The sequence below is a fragment of the Chelonoidis abingdonii genome, chromosome 7 (genome assembly GCF_003597395.2).
Source record: "Chelonoidis abingdonii isolate Lonesome George chromosome 7, CheloAbing_2.0, whole genome shotgun sequence".
Taxonomy (NCBI): domain Eukaryota; kingdom Metazoa; phylum Chordata; order Testudines; family Testudinidae; genus Chelonoidis; species Chelonoidis abingdonii.
The window spans coordinates 93834699-93852370 of NC_133775.1; positions in this window are offsets into that span (position 1 = coordinate 93834699).

A 17672-nucleotide genomic window follows, 5' to 3' on the forward strand; every position below is an offset into this window, starting at 1 on the left:
TGGGGGTTCAGAGCACTTGCTAAAAATTTAAGTAGGCTATATTTCCCTTGGTTTGTCAGTTGACTGAAATATTGTGAGCCCAGTACTGGTCTCTAGACAGGTGTCACAACTCTTATCCATCATAGATCCCAAATAAACTAATCGCGTATTCCGTTCTGCTCTGTCAGCTAAGGTTCTTGCTGGAGTTTGATTTTTCCTGACATCACTTGTATATTGCTGAGTGTTCAAATTCTTGATGACATGAATGCTGCCTCTGTCCACAGGATACTCATGATATTTGTTCTACTGTCCCCTTCTACATACATGTATAGTCCTGAGTACATGTATCTCCTTGTCCACAGAGCTATAATTCTTCTCCTTAGATAAACTCTGAGGTTCTCCAGCTTAATTTTGTAATGGCCCTCAGCATTCAAAGGAGAGGGAGAGCATGCACAAGTGATCTTTCAGATCCCAAGATAAACTGTTTTCATTTGCATTCTCCTTGCAAGTATTTGTTACTATTAGACATTCCGAAACTGATAGAGACTCAAAGCATGTATCAGCCATCACCAACAAGTTACTAGTGGTCTAATACTTTAAGAAGCCCAACTAAGGTAGTTCATTACATCCATCTGTATGATGATTTGCTAATTCTAAACCTCTTCAACATAACCACCAACTTTATCTCACTCTTATTCTTCATTAAATCTATATAACCTTCAAACTGTGGCAGCTTAAGTCTATCTATTTTAGGGTTATGTGTTGGTGCAAGATTAACGCAAGTAAGATTAATGAAACAGTTGCTATGCATTTCTAGCAGAACTCCTTTAATGTTACACCAGCTCTTTAGAAATAGCTTATTCTGACACACTAGTCTCTGAACACCAACCTCTTGCTGTGAGTTTATAGCAGCAGCTAAGATTTGTTTGATAAACAAAGACTAAAACAATACATCTTAATGAACATTAACATGTCATTAGTTGGGGGGGATGAATGGTTCAGAGGGTTAATGATGGGTTACAGATCCGTTTATCTTTAGGCCACTAGAGAATCTAGTCTGGGTCAGTACTGACCAAAATCATTACCATCTGACAGCTGTTCCGCAGCCTTTGTGAAATGAGTTCATGGCCTAAATGCAGTTCCTAGTGGACAGGTATCTATATAACACAAACTAGCATCATAATTGATTCTGCTCTGTACCCTTATTGAGAATCATATCAGTGTCTCAGCTTTCACTGACGCAAGGAAACCAAAAGTAACTCCACTGATGTCAGTGGGATTACGCTAGTATAAAATCAAGCCAGAAGTCTTCCAGTCCTGCTGGTAAAATGAGTGGAGACATAGGAAAATGAACAAAACCTGTATCCAGTGCTTAATTTGTAATGAAACAGGTGCAGGGGCTCAAGCAATTTTTTTTATATTCATAACTGATGTGATAAGCCCAGATATGCCACTGGCCAAGTCCTGGCACAAATTAAGCACTGCCTGTATCCCCGGGTCATATTTTTTGAGACAGAAAATATCTCAGCATTCATTTTCTACTTAGCTTTTCTTGTTGCCTATAAACTTTTTCTTGTATGGGCTTTTTTGCCTTAGGATACAGCAGATCAGTGTTCGGCTCAAAGCTTGCCTATCTGTTTTTTTCTAGTTTCTTATGCAGTAGTGTAAAGACTTGTCTGCTTATGCGGCACAATGTTCTGATTTGTTTTAAAAAAAAAAAAGATATTTTATTGCAAAGTCACACAGTACAACATTTCTGTTAGGTAGCATGTCAGATCATAAATAACTTAGCTATATAAATGTATATTGAGTACTACCTTTAATAAAAAAGGCTCCTTTCTAGGCAGCTAGTGGCTAATTTTCAACAAACCATCAGTTTTGTTTGTTGAGCAATGCTCCACAGCTGAGATAACATAAACAAGTGTTTCTCAAACCGGTTTGTTTACCTGCCCCGTCCACAGGTCCAGCCGATTGCGGCTCCCACAGGCTGCGGTTCACTGCTCCAGGCCAATGGGAGCTGCTGGAAGCGGTGGCCAGTACATCCCTCGGCCTGTGCCGCTTCCAGCAGCTCCCATTGTTCTGGAGCAGAAAGCTGTGGCCAGTGGGAGCCGTGATCAGCTGGGCCTGCGGACGGGGCAGGTAAACAAACAGACCCGGCCCGCCAGGGGCTTTCCCTACACAAGCAGCAACCTCAGTGTGAAAAACACTGACATAAGCTAAAGAATAAGTCAATCATTTCAACATTCAAAATGAATAGACTAGGCACTGTATTGTAATTTAATTGGAGTATTTGAATTTTTCTTTGCCAATCCCAAAAAGGAAGAGGACAGAATGAAAAGTCCAGGAATGATCCATTGGATAATTTACATATTTTATGAATTCATCAACTATTTATTCATCTGTCCAACCCTACAGCTTTTCCTTTCTCCAGCAAACCATAACTTTTTTAAAAGGTTGGCTATGTCCTTTCCACTGTTGGCCTGTAGGAGTGTGGAAGTGGAAAATAAACTAGTCTGTCTTGCTAGTGACCACTACATCTCATCACTGAATCAGAGGAGGCTTGTCAGTCTGTTTTCACAGGAAGGTTAACCTGAAGATATTAAATGAAAATGAACAAAACTCATCTAGTTGACTTGGCTTCAGGGGTTGGCAATGTGTCTGTGGTAAAAATGTTGACGTCCGTGGTAATTTTTCAAAAAATCGAATGACTGAATGACATACCCCTCCCCCCACCCCCTCCATGTCCGTCACTAAGTATAGTAATTTTGTCAAATGTCCATTGCACAACATGGTGGCGCCAACCCCTGCTTGGCTCTTCCTTGGTGAGGCCTTTACATGTGTGTACATACACACACAGCTATTTTTCTTGTAGGTTGGGATGAGAGAGAGAGAGATTGTTGCTGTTACTTCTCAATTATAGAGAGATATTCAGATAGGGATGAGGTCATAAAGGACTTAAGGACATAGAAAGAGAAAAAAAGAAAACAGAAATCTCTAAAGACATTTTGGTTAGATAGCCAAGAGAAAATTACATTCTAGCTTTCAATGTGATATGGTAGCAGAATAGGACAACATGACGATGGGCTGCATAAACAGAGGTATAATGTCAGGGAACAGAAAGGTGGTAGTCTCTCACTCTGTGGGCCTGGTGACACCACATCTAGAAGATGTATTCAGCACTTCAGTCCCAGAAAGATGGAGATAATTAAAAGAGCAACAAAAATGATTAAAGGTCTGGTTGGATTTATGAGGAAGGTCTAAAAGAATTCAATATGTGCAGCTTGGCTAAATGATCACGTAAGGGGAAGTAAAACTTTTTACAAGTATTTGAAGATTGGAAATATCAAGGCTGGGAAGAGTTATTTGGCAGATGTAAAAGGTATAACTACAAGTAAGGGGGTGATATTAAGAAAAGGTAAATTTGCATATACCTGTTTGATCACATGATATTGGAAAATAAAATTTAACTCCTTAAAGGTGAGAGAAACATCTTAGTTTATATAGTGCTTTTCATTTTCAAGGACCCCAAAAACTTTTAATATACATTATGAAATAGCTTTACCTTCTATGCAAAGGCTGGCAACTCTAGGGTGGAACACAGTGAATATTTAACAGCACACAGCAACATTACAAAGAGTTCAGACCAGGAAGTGAAGACTAATAGGATATCCAGTTGCAATAGAATTCTAGCAAATGTAGATGAGTTTTGGTGCAACTGCTTCAATTTATTTACAAGGTCATAGCTCTGTGATACCAGCACTTTATAGTTTTATGAGTTGAAATTGTAACCAATTATTTTATAGGGAGCCTTAATTTTGAAGTTCTCATTAACTTCATTGTTCTACCTCTGATGGGGTGTTCACCCCACACCAGCCCTGAAGGGGTTAAGATGGCACAGATAGGGCCAATTGACTTTATAGACTGCACTTGGGGGAGAGTGGCTTGACTGAAAATTACTAATGGCTGTTAAAGCCCAGCTGGGGGAGAAGCTGGCTAAAGGCATAAATTCAGGAAAGGTTGCAGCAGGAAGGAGCTGCAGTGGGGAAGCTATCAGGTACTCTCTGAGCTTAAGAGGAAACCCAGGGAAGGGAATAAGAGCTAGCCAGCCCTGGATCCTGGTCCTGAGGGAAGGATTTACCCAGAAGGGTGAAGAAGAAGAGCCTGTGGGAGATGGAGTAGGAAGCAGCCCAGGGAAAGAACAGTGAGGCCAGAAGACAGAGATTTGTAGACTTTGGTTGCTGATTGTAGGGTCCCTGGCTGGGAACCTGGAGTAGTGGAGTGGGCCTGGATACCCTTAGCAGCACCGGAGAAGTGGCACAGGATTGTTGGATATGACAGCTGATCCAGAAGGAGTTTAGTATCGCAGAAGGGGGAATTATATAGGGTACGTCTACATAGCAATTGAACACCCATGGCTGCATTGGATCAGCTGACTCTGGCTTTCAGGGCTTGGGCTGTAGGGCTGAAAATTGCCATGCAATCATTTGGGCTCAGGCTGGAGTCAGAGGTCTGGGACTTTGCAGTGTGGGGAGGTTCCCAGAGCCTAGGCTCCACCTGGACTTGAATGTCCACACAACAGTTTTTAGCTGCACAGCCTGAGCCCAAGCCAGTGGAACCAGGCAAGCCACAGCTGTGCCATGTATCTTTTATTTTAGTGTACTAACCTAGCTGGTGGGCTGAGTCATGAAGAGAAAGCACTCCAAGTCACAGAGAGAGGCCATGGGGCAAGTGAACAACAGAAGGGTCACCAGATTGGATGAGACCTGATTCCCCAGACAGCCACAAAGAGGCACCCTAGTGGTGAGTGATCCCCGTGACATGGCTATGGAAATGTGGGGCCTAAACTCTTATTCTTCAGTCTGTAACATCAGGTCCAAACTCTCTCCTTTGTTGGTTCTGTTTTTGGGAGCACTTTAAAGCACCTTGCTAAGATGTGATTTTTGTGATTGTTCTGGATGGATGGTTTTACTTCACAGCTCAATCCCACTGTTCAGTACTGTTTCCCCCCCCCCCCCCCCCGCCATTACAATTTTTCTAATGTTAATAGCTCCTCGTTATTCTAAACTTCCTGCCATTATCATTTTACTTGTCAGTAGCTGGCTGAGTTGGATGTGTTGATGAGATGTTCTCTCATTCTTTCCATTCCAAATAGCTTCACTCTAATTTCTCAAACATTTATTAATATCACTGTTTTGTATTTGTTTAGTATTGATATTAAGGTAGGGCTCTGACAGTAGCCGAGATCAGGTGCCCGTTGCACTAGATGCTGTACAAATAGAAGTGGACGTAGTGCCTACCCCAAAGAGCTTATGTTCTAATCACCCTATTTTGTAGGTTGGTGAAACATTTAGAATAAATATGAGAGAGGTAATCAGCCAGATGTGTTAAGATGGAAAGTGCCCTATCATTTGGCTACAAAAGACTCTGATGTAGGTTGGCTCAGGGCCGGCGCTTCCATTGAGGTGAACTAGGCAATTGCCTAGCATGCCAGGATTTTTGGGGGGTGGTATTTTGCTGGGGCGGGCGGCAGGCGGCTCCGGTGGACCTGCCACAATCGTGCCTGCGGAGGGTCCGTTGGTCCGCGGCTTTGGTGGAGCTGCTGCAGGCATGCCTGCGGACGATCCACTGGTCCCGCACGGCTCCGGTGGACCTCCCACAGGCACAGCTGCGACAGCTCCACCGGAGCCATGGACCAACTGACCCTCCGCAGAAATGGCTGCGGCAGCTCCACTGGAGCCGCAGACCAACAGACCCTCTGCAGAAATGGCTGCGGCAGCTCCACTGGAGCCGCGGGAGCGGTGCGGCGAAATGGCCGTGCTCCTAGGGCGCGAAAAACTCTAGCGCCGGTCCTGGGTTGGCTATGAAATCAATAAAGTATTAATGTGGTGGCAGACATGGGTTTGAGAATCTGTTCACTTACAGTAGCATATTCCAACGAAGTTACTTTCCGATTACTGTAATTCACTTTCACAAAGCACTTTTTATGCTTGACTTGTTTATGGACTTCAGTCAGAGAACTGAAAGTAGAAGAAAATTCTGTTTGTTTTTAACCATGAGCGATGACTCTGAATTCAGCCACATCAGCTAAAGGTCTTTCAGCTCCATAAAATGGATTGAATCCGAGTCATTTCTGAATTATGCCTTAACACAAAATTAAGTGACTGGGAAAGGGAACAGTGGCATTTTCTAATGATCTGGAGCACAGGAATGGAAATCATGAAATCTGAGATCTAGCCTTGGCTCTCCAACACTTGCTGAATTCTTGGACCAGTCAGTTAATCTCCTTGGGTCTCATACTCCATTGCTTTACACCCAGTGTAATAATTTATACCTGTGCAAAGTGCTACAAAATCAGTATTTACCGCTCATTTGCACCAGTAATAACATTTTGCACCTATGTTGCACAGATGTGAAGATTTGCACAAAGTTCAAGGTAGAAGAGAACCAGGAATTCTGCCTCCTTTTTCCAATCTGCTCAACTGAGATGATACCCACCTTTGTAAACTGCACAACTTTGATCTTCAAAGGAAATGTATTTTTGCAAATTATTTGATTACTATATGTTGAAATTACGGTAGGTCCACATAGTTAAGAAAACATGAAATAACCTGTAAGACATTTCCTATAGCATCCATAGGAAGAACCATGCAAGATTTTATGAAAAGTAAGGTTACTTAGTAAGATACTAGATTAAAACATAGCTAGGTTCAGAGACCATTTGGCTCATAGGACTGATAATGGAATGGAAAACCTTTGTAACTAAAAAGGCCAAATTAATTCTTGATGTACTACTGATGGACATATACTCTAATTCCACTATTAATTAATTTGGGTCTATGCTACTAGTTAAAATGCTGTTGATTTTGTTGTGACTGGCAGCTGATTTAGCTGTTTAGCCCTCTCATAACCAATGGCCAGTGATCTAAATGGATGGTCTGTGTTCATTTCTAAGTGAGCAGCTGCCCATTTCAATATTTATACTAACAAGTATCCTTGCTGGCAGTATCATCAGAGAGCCCAAGGATTGAGTGAATACAGTGGATTTGATCTATTCTCCACTGAAGTCAATGGAAGTCTTTCACATTCAAGTCAGTACGAACAACTCCTTTACTCTTAGAGGTTGTTGCTCCAGGACAGGCTCAAGGCATGTTGGCAGGGCAGTACGGGGAAGCAGGCACTATTGTGTTCATCTTACTGATAAAGAGAAGAATTAGTCACTAGAGGAGCTAAGCCAACACCTTTAATAAACTAAGTTTAGGTTAAAAAATGGGGGGAAAAATTAAACTGGTGGTTCCATAACAATGATAACTTTTCCTTTCTCTCTTTAAAAAATGAACCCTTTGTTTCATTGTTCTTTCATTTAGATAGATTTGTCAGCAGCTAACTTTTTGCTCCTATGTTTTTAATGCCATTTTCCTGAACTCCCTTTATAATAGATGCTGGACAGAGACAATGAATCCTTACTGGAAACAGTGTCTCTGACAGCTTCGTTATTGGCAAAGAGGCTATTTAAATGAGAAACTTTTGTGTAAGGGATGAACTAGCTGCCCCCATGTAATGGCAATTGGAAACTGATGAATTTTGCATAGGCAAACAGGTGACCTTTCTGCTTTCCACTCAAATTACGTCCCTGTCAGATGTTTACTTAGAGTGACAGGGTCCCAAGTCCCCAAAGATCTCTGTTTTGTCTTAAAAGATTAAAGGGTGGCAACTACTTTCAGTATGATTATCATCATTATTTCAGGGATATTTTATACTACAGAAGTCAAAGTCATAATAGCTCAGCATACAACAATTATTTGCAAATTGCCTTAATGTATTTTCCAAAAGCACTTTTTGCGCTTGGTAATTTGTTTATTTGCTGAAACCATTAGCGCACTAAAATAACATTTCCATGAACCAATATGAAGCCATTTGCAATACAGTAACTTACCATAGATCTTGCCACTTCCCCCACGCCCTATACCCATACACATTTCGTATTAAAATACATTTTCCCCTTGATTATGTATTTACTGACCTGAAAACAAAGTATCTGTGATATTACAGCTTGAATTAGCTCTATTTTCTGTGACTGTGCACTTGGCATTTAAAAAATATTAACTTGGCCTCTGTTAAAGCCCTTTTTGTGTTTGCTTTCTGTCAGTGTTGTAGAAAATGATCTACTGATGGAACTGTGCATGGAAATACTCAGTTTTAAACAAATATTAGTGAATATTCTCACAAAGAAAGCATTGAAAATCTAAACATGAGTGTTTTCACTGGAGACATGAGTCTGAGAGCCTAATTAATCTAATGAAGGAACAAAAACAATATTGTCAGGTATTGGAATAGAGTAGTATTCCTTTAAATAGTATGGTAGCTGTCCATTGGGTTGTCTTCTTTTCTTGTAGAAACCACCAGATCGTTACAGAGCAGCAGTGTATATACATGTATCTAGGCTTTGTATGCTTGTATATAGCTAGAAAATACAACTATTTAGAACTCAGTTGTGTCTTTATGGCTCTTTTTTATTCTTACTTCTTATATAGAAAGTAGAGACACATGACCTGTGTGTTCAATCAAAATTAACCAACACAGCTTCTGAAATGCTCCATCCTTAGTCAATTAGTTGAATGTACAGACCGTGAATTATTTGCAAATTTTGAATAACAGATAAACTCAAGAAAACTGTAAATGGCTCACAGTTTTAGAACAGAAAAAGGAGGCTCAATTCACTGAATAATTTAATTATCTATAGATTATTCACTCACCTCTAATGTATAGTATGCTGATAAAAGCTTGTGCAAATATAAAAGCTGCTCCACAGCTTTCATTAAAATGTTGCTGCCTATCGTTGGATAGGAGAGAAATGAGGAATCAAAGGGTATTTGCATGATTATAGCACTACGTAAGACTTATCACAGATCTCACTTTTAAAGCATTTCACAAATAACTCCCAACCACCTTGTGAAATAAGGAAGTCTTATTATTCTCATTTTACAATTGGGAAAACAAACATAGCTAGATTTTGGCCCCTCTTGTAGGCCTGCAAGGAATTACTTCCCTTGCCTGATACCCACATCACAGGAAGCAACAGTGGAGTCCGTAGGGGGAAGCAGTTGCCTCGGACTGGATACTCTCTCTTCTACAATGGGGCATAGGGATTTGAATGAGAGGCTCAGCCTCCAATAGCAGTGTGCCAGGGGATGTACAGTGCACCACAGATAAGAACTCGAGCAAGGTATCTCATTCCAGTCCTGCTCCCTGTAGCTGGGGCAAATCTAAACTTTTTGAGTATAGTCTGCTTCTGTAACCCACACAGCTCCTGGGTGTGGTGTTCTGTCCCATCTAGTGGCACTGAGACCCCTTTGAGAGAGATATTGTGTCTGCTCTACAGCCTTAGCTCAGGGCCAGGTGGCTTTTAGCTCATGAGGTAGAGGCTCATGCACTAAGCTCCAGAGACCACAGATTCGATTCCAACGACCGAGGGCTATTGGTGTTACAGTTTCTGTCTGCTCCTAGGGCAGTTCACCTAGGCTCTGCCCCATATGACATGTCTTGTGACAGGCCTTAATTTAGCTCACAGAGAAGTAAAGAGATTTTGCCTAAGGCTGCAGACTGACTCTGGCAGAGGGCAGTCTAAACTTAAGGTTTCGAGATTCCAAACCTGTGCTTAGAACATGACACTGCACTTCTCTCCTTTTGTAGGATCTCCCTTACCACCAGGAATTTTTCATGCTGAGACAAAAAAGCAAAGCAAAACAAAACAACCCAAAGCGAATTTTATGTCGTGCTAAACAAAACGCAGAACAGCAGATGAAACCAGAAAATCAACCCACAAGCCCATTTGACAAAGTCATGCCTAGTAAAAAGGAGTTATTTTTCAAGACCCAGATTAATTGCTTCATCTTCACTGTCTATCGGTGCCATAGAAGACTGCTGTGGTGGCAAAACATTGTTATGCAAGGGCTGACCTTGCCTCATGGGGTCCTACCGTTACCAGAAGAAATGGACACTGTTGTCCAACTGATCCACTATTTTATAAATAGCTCTAGCTTCTTAATAATAAAAAATGGCCTGACCTGTTAATGCAGGGCAAGTAAACATAAAGTACATTTCTGTATTTGATAGAACTCTGCAGAGGTTAAAATAATTTGTAGCTCTTTACAGATTAAAAAAAGCTTATAAAATGTCAATTTAGTATGATTTGTCTATGAATCTCAAACCATAAAATCTTGTCTCTTACTGAACAAGACCAATTTACTGTAAGTCTTTAACTATCAGCAGATTGTTTGATTTGGCCTGGCCAGGTGCCTCAGCCGTGTGTCCTTGAGTGTAGCAGAGACTTGTAATAGTGGGACAGCTTAGAACAAACTACATCCTGTTAATGAAGTTTTAACTAGTATCACTTGGCAACGGTTTATGTACTGTCTTTCTAAATTTTTTAGGCTGCGTTCTACATCCCCTCACTGTTATTTAGAGCCTGAAACATTTACACCATGTCTATGTGCACAGCTATGTGCACAGCTATTGTAAAGAAATCTATAAGTCACTTCCCAGCTAAAGGAAGAGATGGATATAGTACTGTAAGCAGGGTGAGAGGTGGATGTCACTGCTGGTATGTTCCATTGAACAAGTGACATCCTCTGCTCAGTTGGTTTACCAAAAAAAAAAAAGAGGGAAGAGTTTTCCTGTGGTTTGATAAAGTTTGACAAAGCAAAACAAAAATGCAAATATCAGTGTTAACCACAGTGTTTAAGGACTTGGGGTCAAATGCAAAGGGACAAGCTGCTGTCAGTCACAGGCACAAACAAGATACAAATTGTGGGGAGTCAGTTTTTACTGGTACTCTAACCAAACAGGTTACTTCTTTCTCCAGAACAACTCCTCTCAGAATATAGTGCATGAAGTAAGCTTACAGTTGTAATGACCGAAGTCAGTCACTCAGGGGCACTCTAACTGAAACAGTAAGGCTCATGTATATTTCCATACTTACACTGGTAAAATGACCATTTGTCTAACACAGATTGCCTACACTCTGCTGTGAATTTCAGCAAGACAGGGAGGCCCAGTAGGATGGAAAGGGTGTTACCTAGTCAAAGTGTTTTTCAGAGGTTTGGGTTTGGTTTGATTTGATTCACTATCTTCAGTTCTGCTTAATTATTTTGAGGCTGTTTCAAACCCTACCTTGGATTCAAACTTGCCACATTTCCATCAAATTACACTAGCATAAAGAAATTAGAATAAATGTCTTTTCCAGACATGCCTGAAGCCATACAATGAGTGATTTTATTTATATACAAATCTAAATAGATCAGAGTCTTTGTCTCTATGTTCAGGGAGGTTAAATCACAAGCAGCACTGGCAGCAGCACATTGTACACAGAGTTCTTCAGACATAGTGTCATTTCTTTATATTATTATACAATGCAATTGACTCTAAATTACATTTTCTTGTTTTAATTTATTTGCATGAAAAAGATAGCATAACATAAATCATCTTGTGCAGGTTGTCGAGTTATTTGCATGGCAAATATTGTTGGAAAGGAATTTGCAGACTAGGGGCTTTGGAAGACATTTATTTTTAGTGATCGGTGAATCTCAAAAGGTGATGAATGAGGTTCAGTTCAGCTGGGAAAAACATCCCAAAGTTTAGGTGATTAGCAAAAGCTTATCCGAGACGTCATAGGAAACTTTTGGTAGCTCCATCTGTTAGTAGGCTATCTTACACCAACTCTTTCCTCCTCCACCAAATAGCATTGATATGTGACCCTCCCTTATTTATTTTGTTGAAACATCTTTTGGGGGTAGACATATGTCACCCTTGCTTCCTACCCCTTGTTTTCATGGGCTGGCCTAGCAGCTTCTCCGCTAACCATGGTTGATTGCCTTTAGGTGAAGGCCAGGAGGAATAGCTAGCATTTCCATGAGCCAGCCATCCATCCCAAAGATTGTCTCATCCCTTCCCTGCTATCATGCAGCAGGAACTCAGCAATGACACTTTCATTATGGCTCCTGATCCTAATGGCTTCAGATTTCACCCTGAGCTAATAAATACCAGAATGAGATGAGAACTCCTCTTCCCCAACCCATGAGAACTCCTAACGTCATGGGGAAGAGATCGAAGGAAGAAGGTTCTCAGATCCTTCAAGCTTTTCCTGCCCAGGCTGCATTAGGGGTGTAGGTTGTGCCAAAGCATCGGGGGCTTTACAATGTTGAGTGCTCAGATCAGTAGGCCCAGTGGAAGATACTAGAACCAGCAGAGCAGTAGTGGGCAGTTGGGCTGCTTTAGGAGAGATCTAGCATGATGGGGACACAGGTTTTCTGGTCTCTCCCTCTGAAGATAATAGGACTTGGGTTGGTATCATAGAAATGTAGGGCTAGAAGGGACCTTGAGAAGTCACCAAGTCCATCCCCCTGCTCTGAAACAGAACTAAGCAACCCTAGACCATCCCTGTTCTTAAAAACCTCCAATGACGGGAATTTCACAACTTCCCTTGGAAGCCTATTCCAGAACTTAACTACCCAAATAGTATCATAGTGAGCAGTGGGCTGTTTTTTTTTCAGGGATACAGTAGAACCTCCAAGTTACAAACACCTTGGGAATAGTAACTCTGAACAAAATGTTATGGTGGTTCTTTCAAAAGTTTACAGCTGAACATGGACTTAATACAGCTTTGGAACTTTACTATGTAGAAGAAAAATTCTGCTTTCCCTTTATTTTTTTAGTAGTTTAACACAGTACTGTACTGTATTTGGTTTTTCCCCTCTGCTGCTGCCTGATTGTGTACTTCCAGTTCCAAATGATGTGTGTGGTTGAGGGGTTAGTTTGTAACTCTGGTGTTCATAACTCTGAGGTTCTACTGTATATCAGAGTATGTTACTGGGAAAATTGTAGGATTTGTAGGTCATTGTTCTGAAACTGGCAAAGTATGGTAGAAACAGAAATTTGTCACTGAGGGCCTGTCTGAGTAAAATGGTTGATTTCAGTCCACTTCTGAGAGAAAGAAGTTGTTCACAATGCATTTTTTAAAAAAAATTAGCTCGTCATAATTTGCCCCTTTAGCTTTGGGAGCTGAGAGAACAAAGCTACTCTGTACTGCTCTAGCAGTGCAAAGCAACCTTAAAGCCATCTTAACTGGCCTGGTGTGGCAGTTAATTGGCATAAATCCTAGGGGCCATTGAAGCCTGGCATAATTGCGACTTGCCAACCCCAGTCAGTGAGAAGTATCACTAGAGTGCAAACCTGACTCAAAGCCCCACTTCCCTCCCCAAGCACAGCTCTAATGCAGTGGAGATTGTGTTCCGCAAGGGGATGGTGGCAGTCTTGCACTGTATCTCTTCTGGGGGTAAAGAGAGGACTTTTAGGGTATGTCTACACAGCAATTAAACACCTGCAAGTGGCTCAGGTCAGCTGACTTGGGCATGGTCTGTAAGGCTGTAAAATTGCTGTGTAGACATTCAGGCCTGGGTCTGGGACCCTGTGACAGGAAGGCTCCATCCCAAGGCTGAACATCTACATGGCAATTTTACAGCCCTGTAACCTGAGCCCTGAGAGCAGAGGTGCGAGTAGGGTGGTACCCTCCAATACACAGTACCGGCAAGAGATTTTTAGCAGGTACAGGATACTAGAAAGGCTTGGGGGCTAGCCCCCTATCCGGGGGTGAGGGTGGGGTTGAACTCTGCTCCTTAAAGGAGCGGAACACAGCTAAGGAGGACATGCATTCTTCATATGGCTTTAACAGCACAATAATGTGCTAACAAACTTAAATAAAGGCTTTGTTTAAGTTTGTTAGCATATGTATTGTGCTGTTACATTGATCAGAAGTCCTCAAGAGGGGAGGGGTAGGGAGAATGGAAGATGTTTAAACATTTTTTTTTATTCTGTTTCTCCCCATTCGTCTGAATTATCTGTGACATCCATACCGCATCACATCAAGTCCAAATCATTAGAGGAATGTCTCTGCTTGCGCTGACCAGAGGATGTTTGGATTCTGATGTCAGCCCAGTCCTGCAGCCTGATGGGAATCAGGTGTTGTTCCCAATGTACCTAGAATTCTTGTTTGCAGCCAAACTAGTCTAAAATGCATTTTGGTAACTGGAACTGGAGCAGTAAAACAAAGAAAACAAATGCCTTATTTTCCAGCTTTGTGGGTGAGGGAACTGTAAACCCGCTGCCTCAGGAATCTGCCAAGAACCTTGCTAAAAATATGTTCCTCATCTTAGCAACAGAGCAAAGACTTATCACACATCTGCCCACCATTATTCAAATAAAGCGCCTTCTGATCTGACAGCTCAGGCATTGTCAGCTTCATCCAAAACAATTTACAAACTTGGAACCTAATCCCATAAACCCTTAATCATTTGATCAATCCCACTGAAGACAGTGGGACTATTTGCATGACAATGGACCACTTTTGTGGACCGGTAAGAGTTTCAGGAGTCTGTTCCTATAAAAGAGGTTGAATCCCCCGTTGAAATGCAATATTTGGTTACAATACCATAAAGCAGTTTAGAATACAGATCTACTTAAAATTTGTCTTTTAATAAGTCATACATATGCTGAAATGGCTCCTCATCCAACTCCCATATTCCGTATAAACAGATTGAAATACTACATATTTGGGGGGAAAGTGAGTAGTTAAGTGTGTTGATGTTTGTGTATACAAAGGGGGTGACGGAGGGGATGGCAAGAGTGTGGGGGCCCCAGGCTGGGGTGCTATGGGCCGGAGTCATCTGAGGAGGTCACATGCCTCCTTTGTATCCCTTTCATGAGTGCAGTACTGGCAAGAAATGATTTCTACTTGTACCACTGCCTGCGAGCCCAAGTCAGCTGACCTGGGCCAGTTGTGGGTGTGTTTGCTGTGTAGACAGACCCTTAATCTCCAAGCCTGTTGGTCTTGACACTTTTCAGAAGCACTAATTTTGCTTAAAAATAGAATAATTTGAGGCAAGATTTCAGTGCCAAGACTATAGTCTTAGAGGTGTTTGCGGCTAAAATAAAAAAGCTATCGTACTAAGCTTTTATCTGTTCTGCTGTGTAGGAACAACTGAGATCGAGGCTTAAGGAAGCTGCTAATGATTTTTTTTCTTTTCGAGTGTTTTTATTATACCTACAGAGTGAGACAACAATGGGAAGTTACTGTTAGACTTGAGCCAAAGCGAAGAGGTGAAATTCTGCTCTCGGTTATGTTGGTGTAACTCCAGTGAAGTCACCTTGTATTTACAACAGCAGATTCTAGCTCTAGACTTTAAGGGCAGCTGCTGAGCAGTTCAAAGAATGGAGTGGGCTGGATTGCAGTTCAGTGGAGGGAAAAAGCTGCTCTTGTGGAAAGAGCGAGAGAGAGTTGAAAAACTGACACGCCCCTTCTGAAAAGAGAATAATCAGACACAAGGCAGCATATTTTCCCCAGCATTCCCTTCCTGCATTTGCTGTTTGGTTCTCATTAGAATGTTTGTTTAGTAGCATCTGAGGCAGTAAGAAGACTGGGAAACTTTAATGAGCTCTGGAGGTGACTGCTTCCCAATTGAAAATCTGATGAGATGTATCTTAAATCCAACACAACAGAATGAACACAACAGCAGAATAAAATGTATTTTATTGATGAACCAAGGCTGGGCATGAAAGAACCTTTTAAATAATTGAAATGTTAAAATGCATCCTTTCCCTTCAGGAAAGGAAGTATTCATAGGGACAGGGTTGATGAACTGAGTTTATTAAATTGACGTGGCAGCGATGAAAATAGTATTGATGAGAGGACTGTGGTATACTTCAAACACACACTTACTGCAGTAATGAACGTAAAGCCCTGTTCTGGCAAAAAGTTAGAATTGCTTTATGTACTGATGCAGGGTCTTCAGCAGATGGTCATCATCCAGAGAGGAGCACAGTTCAGGAGTCAAAAGCACTATGAAAAAAACAATAACAAGCCTCCTAAAGTGGATTGGAAACTGAAGATCATAAGAGCCAAAGCTACTGCTGGTGTAAGCAGGGGCAACTCAGCTGCACCTAGAGATGAAAGCAACCCATTGGCAGGGCTAGTCCAGTTGCCTGCTGATATGGGAGATAGTGGTTTTGAAAGCACAGTGATGTTGCTCATTCTGCTGTTATGCTTCTAGTGGTTTTATATCCGCTGATTGATTTGAACTATTCACTTATCACTGCACCTTAGTTTGTTTACCTGTAAACTGGATCTACTATCCAATACCTCCCAGGGATATGGTGAGGCTTGTAAAGTACTTTCAGATCCGGGGCTGAAAGGGACTATAAGTGTTGTGACTAAGTTCCTCCTCTACCTTGGTGGGTCCTGCGCTTATTTGGCAGATTTGCTCACCTCAGTGATCTTCCCCACAGTCTGGGTCAGCTTCTCCTGTGTCTGATCAGGAGTTGGGAGGTTTGGGGGGAACCTAGGCCCACCCTCTACTCCGGGTTCCAGCCCAGGGCTCTGTGGATTGCAGCTGGCTATAGTGCCTCCTGTAACAGCTGCATGACAGCTACAACTCCCTGGCTACTTCCCTATGGCTTCGTCCAAACACCTTCTTTATCCTCACCACAGGACCTTCCTCCTGGTGTCTGATAATGCTTGTACTCCTCAGTCCTCCAGCAGCACACCCTCTCACTCTCAGCTCCTTGTGCCTCTTGCTCACAGCTCCTCACACACACTTCCTCTCCTCTGGCTCCCCCTCACCTGACTGGAGTGAGCTCCTTTTTAAACCCAGGTGCCCCGATTAGCCTGCCTTGATTGGCTGCAGGTGTTCTAATCAGCCTGTCTGACTTAATTGGTTCTAGCAGATTCCTGATTATTCTAGTGCAGCCCCTGCTCTGGTCACTCAGGGAACAGAAAACTACTCATCCAGTGACCAATATATTTGCCCTGTACCAGACTCTTGTACGCCACTGGTTTGGATCTGTCACAGTGTGCAATTTTATATATGTTTGCAGTGTTGTTGGTTGCAGGAGATTAGAGAGGTGACGTGGGGGAAGTAATACATTTATTGGACCAACTTCTGTTGGTGAGAGAGACCAGCTTTCAAGCTTACGCAGAGTACCTGAAGAAGAGCTCTGAGTAAGCTCAAAAGTTTCTCTTTCCTTAACAGAAGTTGGTCCATTAAAAGTGTGCGTGTGTTAGAAATTTTGATGGTGCTCCAGTTGTCTGCCACAGGCGTCGCATGCTAAAACTTGCCAAATTGTTTTTCCTTTGAACTGAATATTGCCACACTTGGTTTCTACCTGAAAAAGTTCCCTGGGATTTGGAGTTCCAGCAAGTTGCATTAGTACCAGGGAATGGAATGCATTGCTTTCAGCTGCACTGGCTATTGCTGCCCACCGAGAAACGACTGGAGGAAGTGGGCAGCTTGACTTTTCCACCAGGGAAGCAAGCCCATATGTCTCACCATGCTTTCATGCAGGCTTTCTATGACCTTGCCTTTCGGTGTGGTAGCACTGTACCATTTCCATTGCATTGCAGAGTATTGGCAAGCAGGGGGCAGAGAGGGGGGATTTAGGAATTGAAATGTGTGATTTTTAGGAATTAGATTGGACAACTACTTCATGTGTAATTTTTGGACAATTAAAACTTCTTGGAGTGAGACTTGGTAATTTTAGACTTCCCTAGGCATGGGAATGAATCATTTACAGCACAGGAAACTGGCTTCCTAGGTTTACAGTGGTTCCTATACCTGCTCTTGTTATGCTTATAAAAAGCACACGGG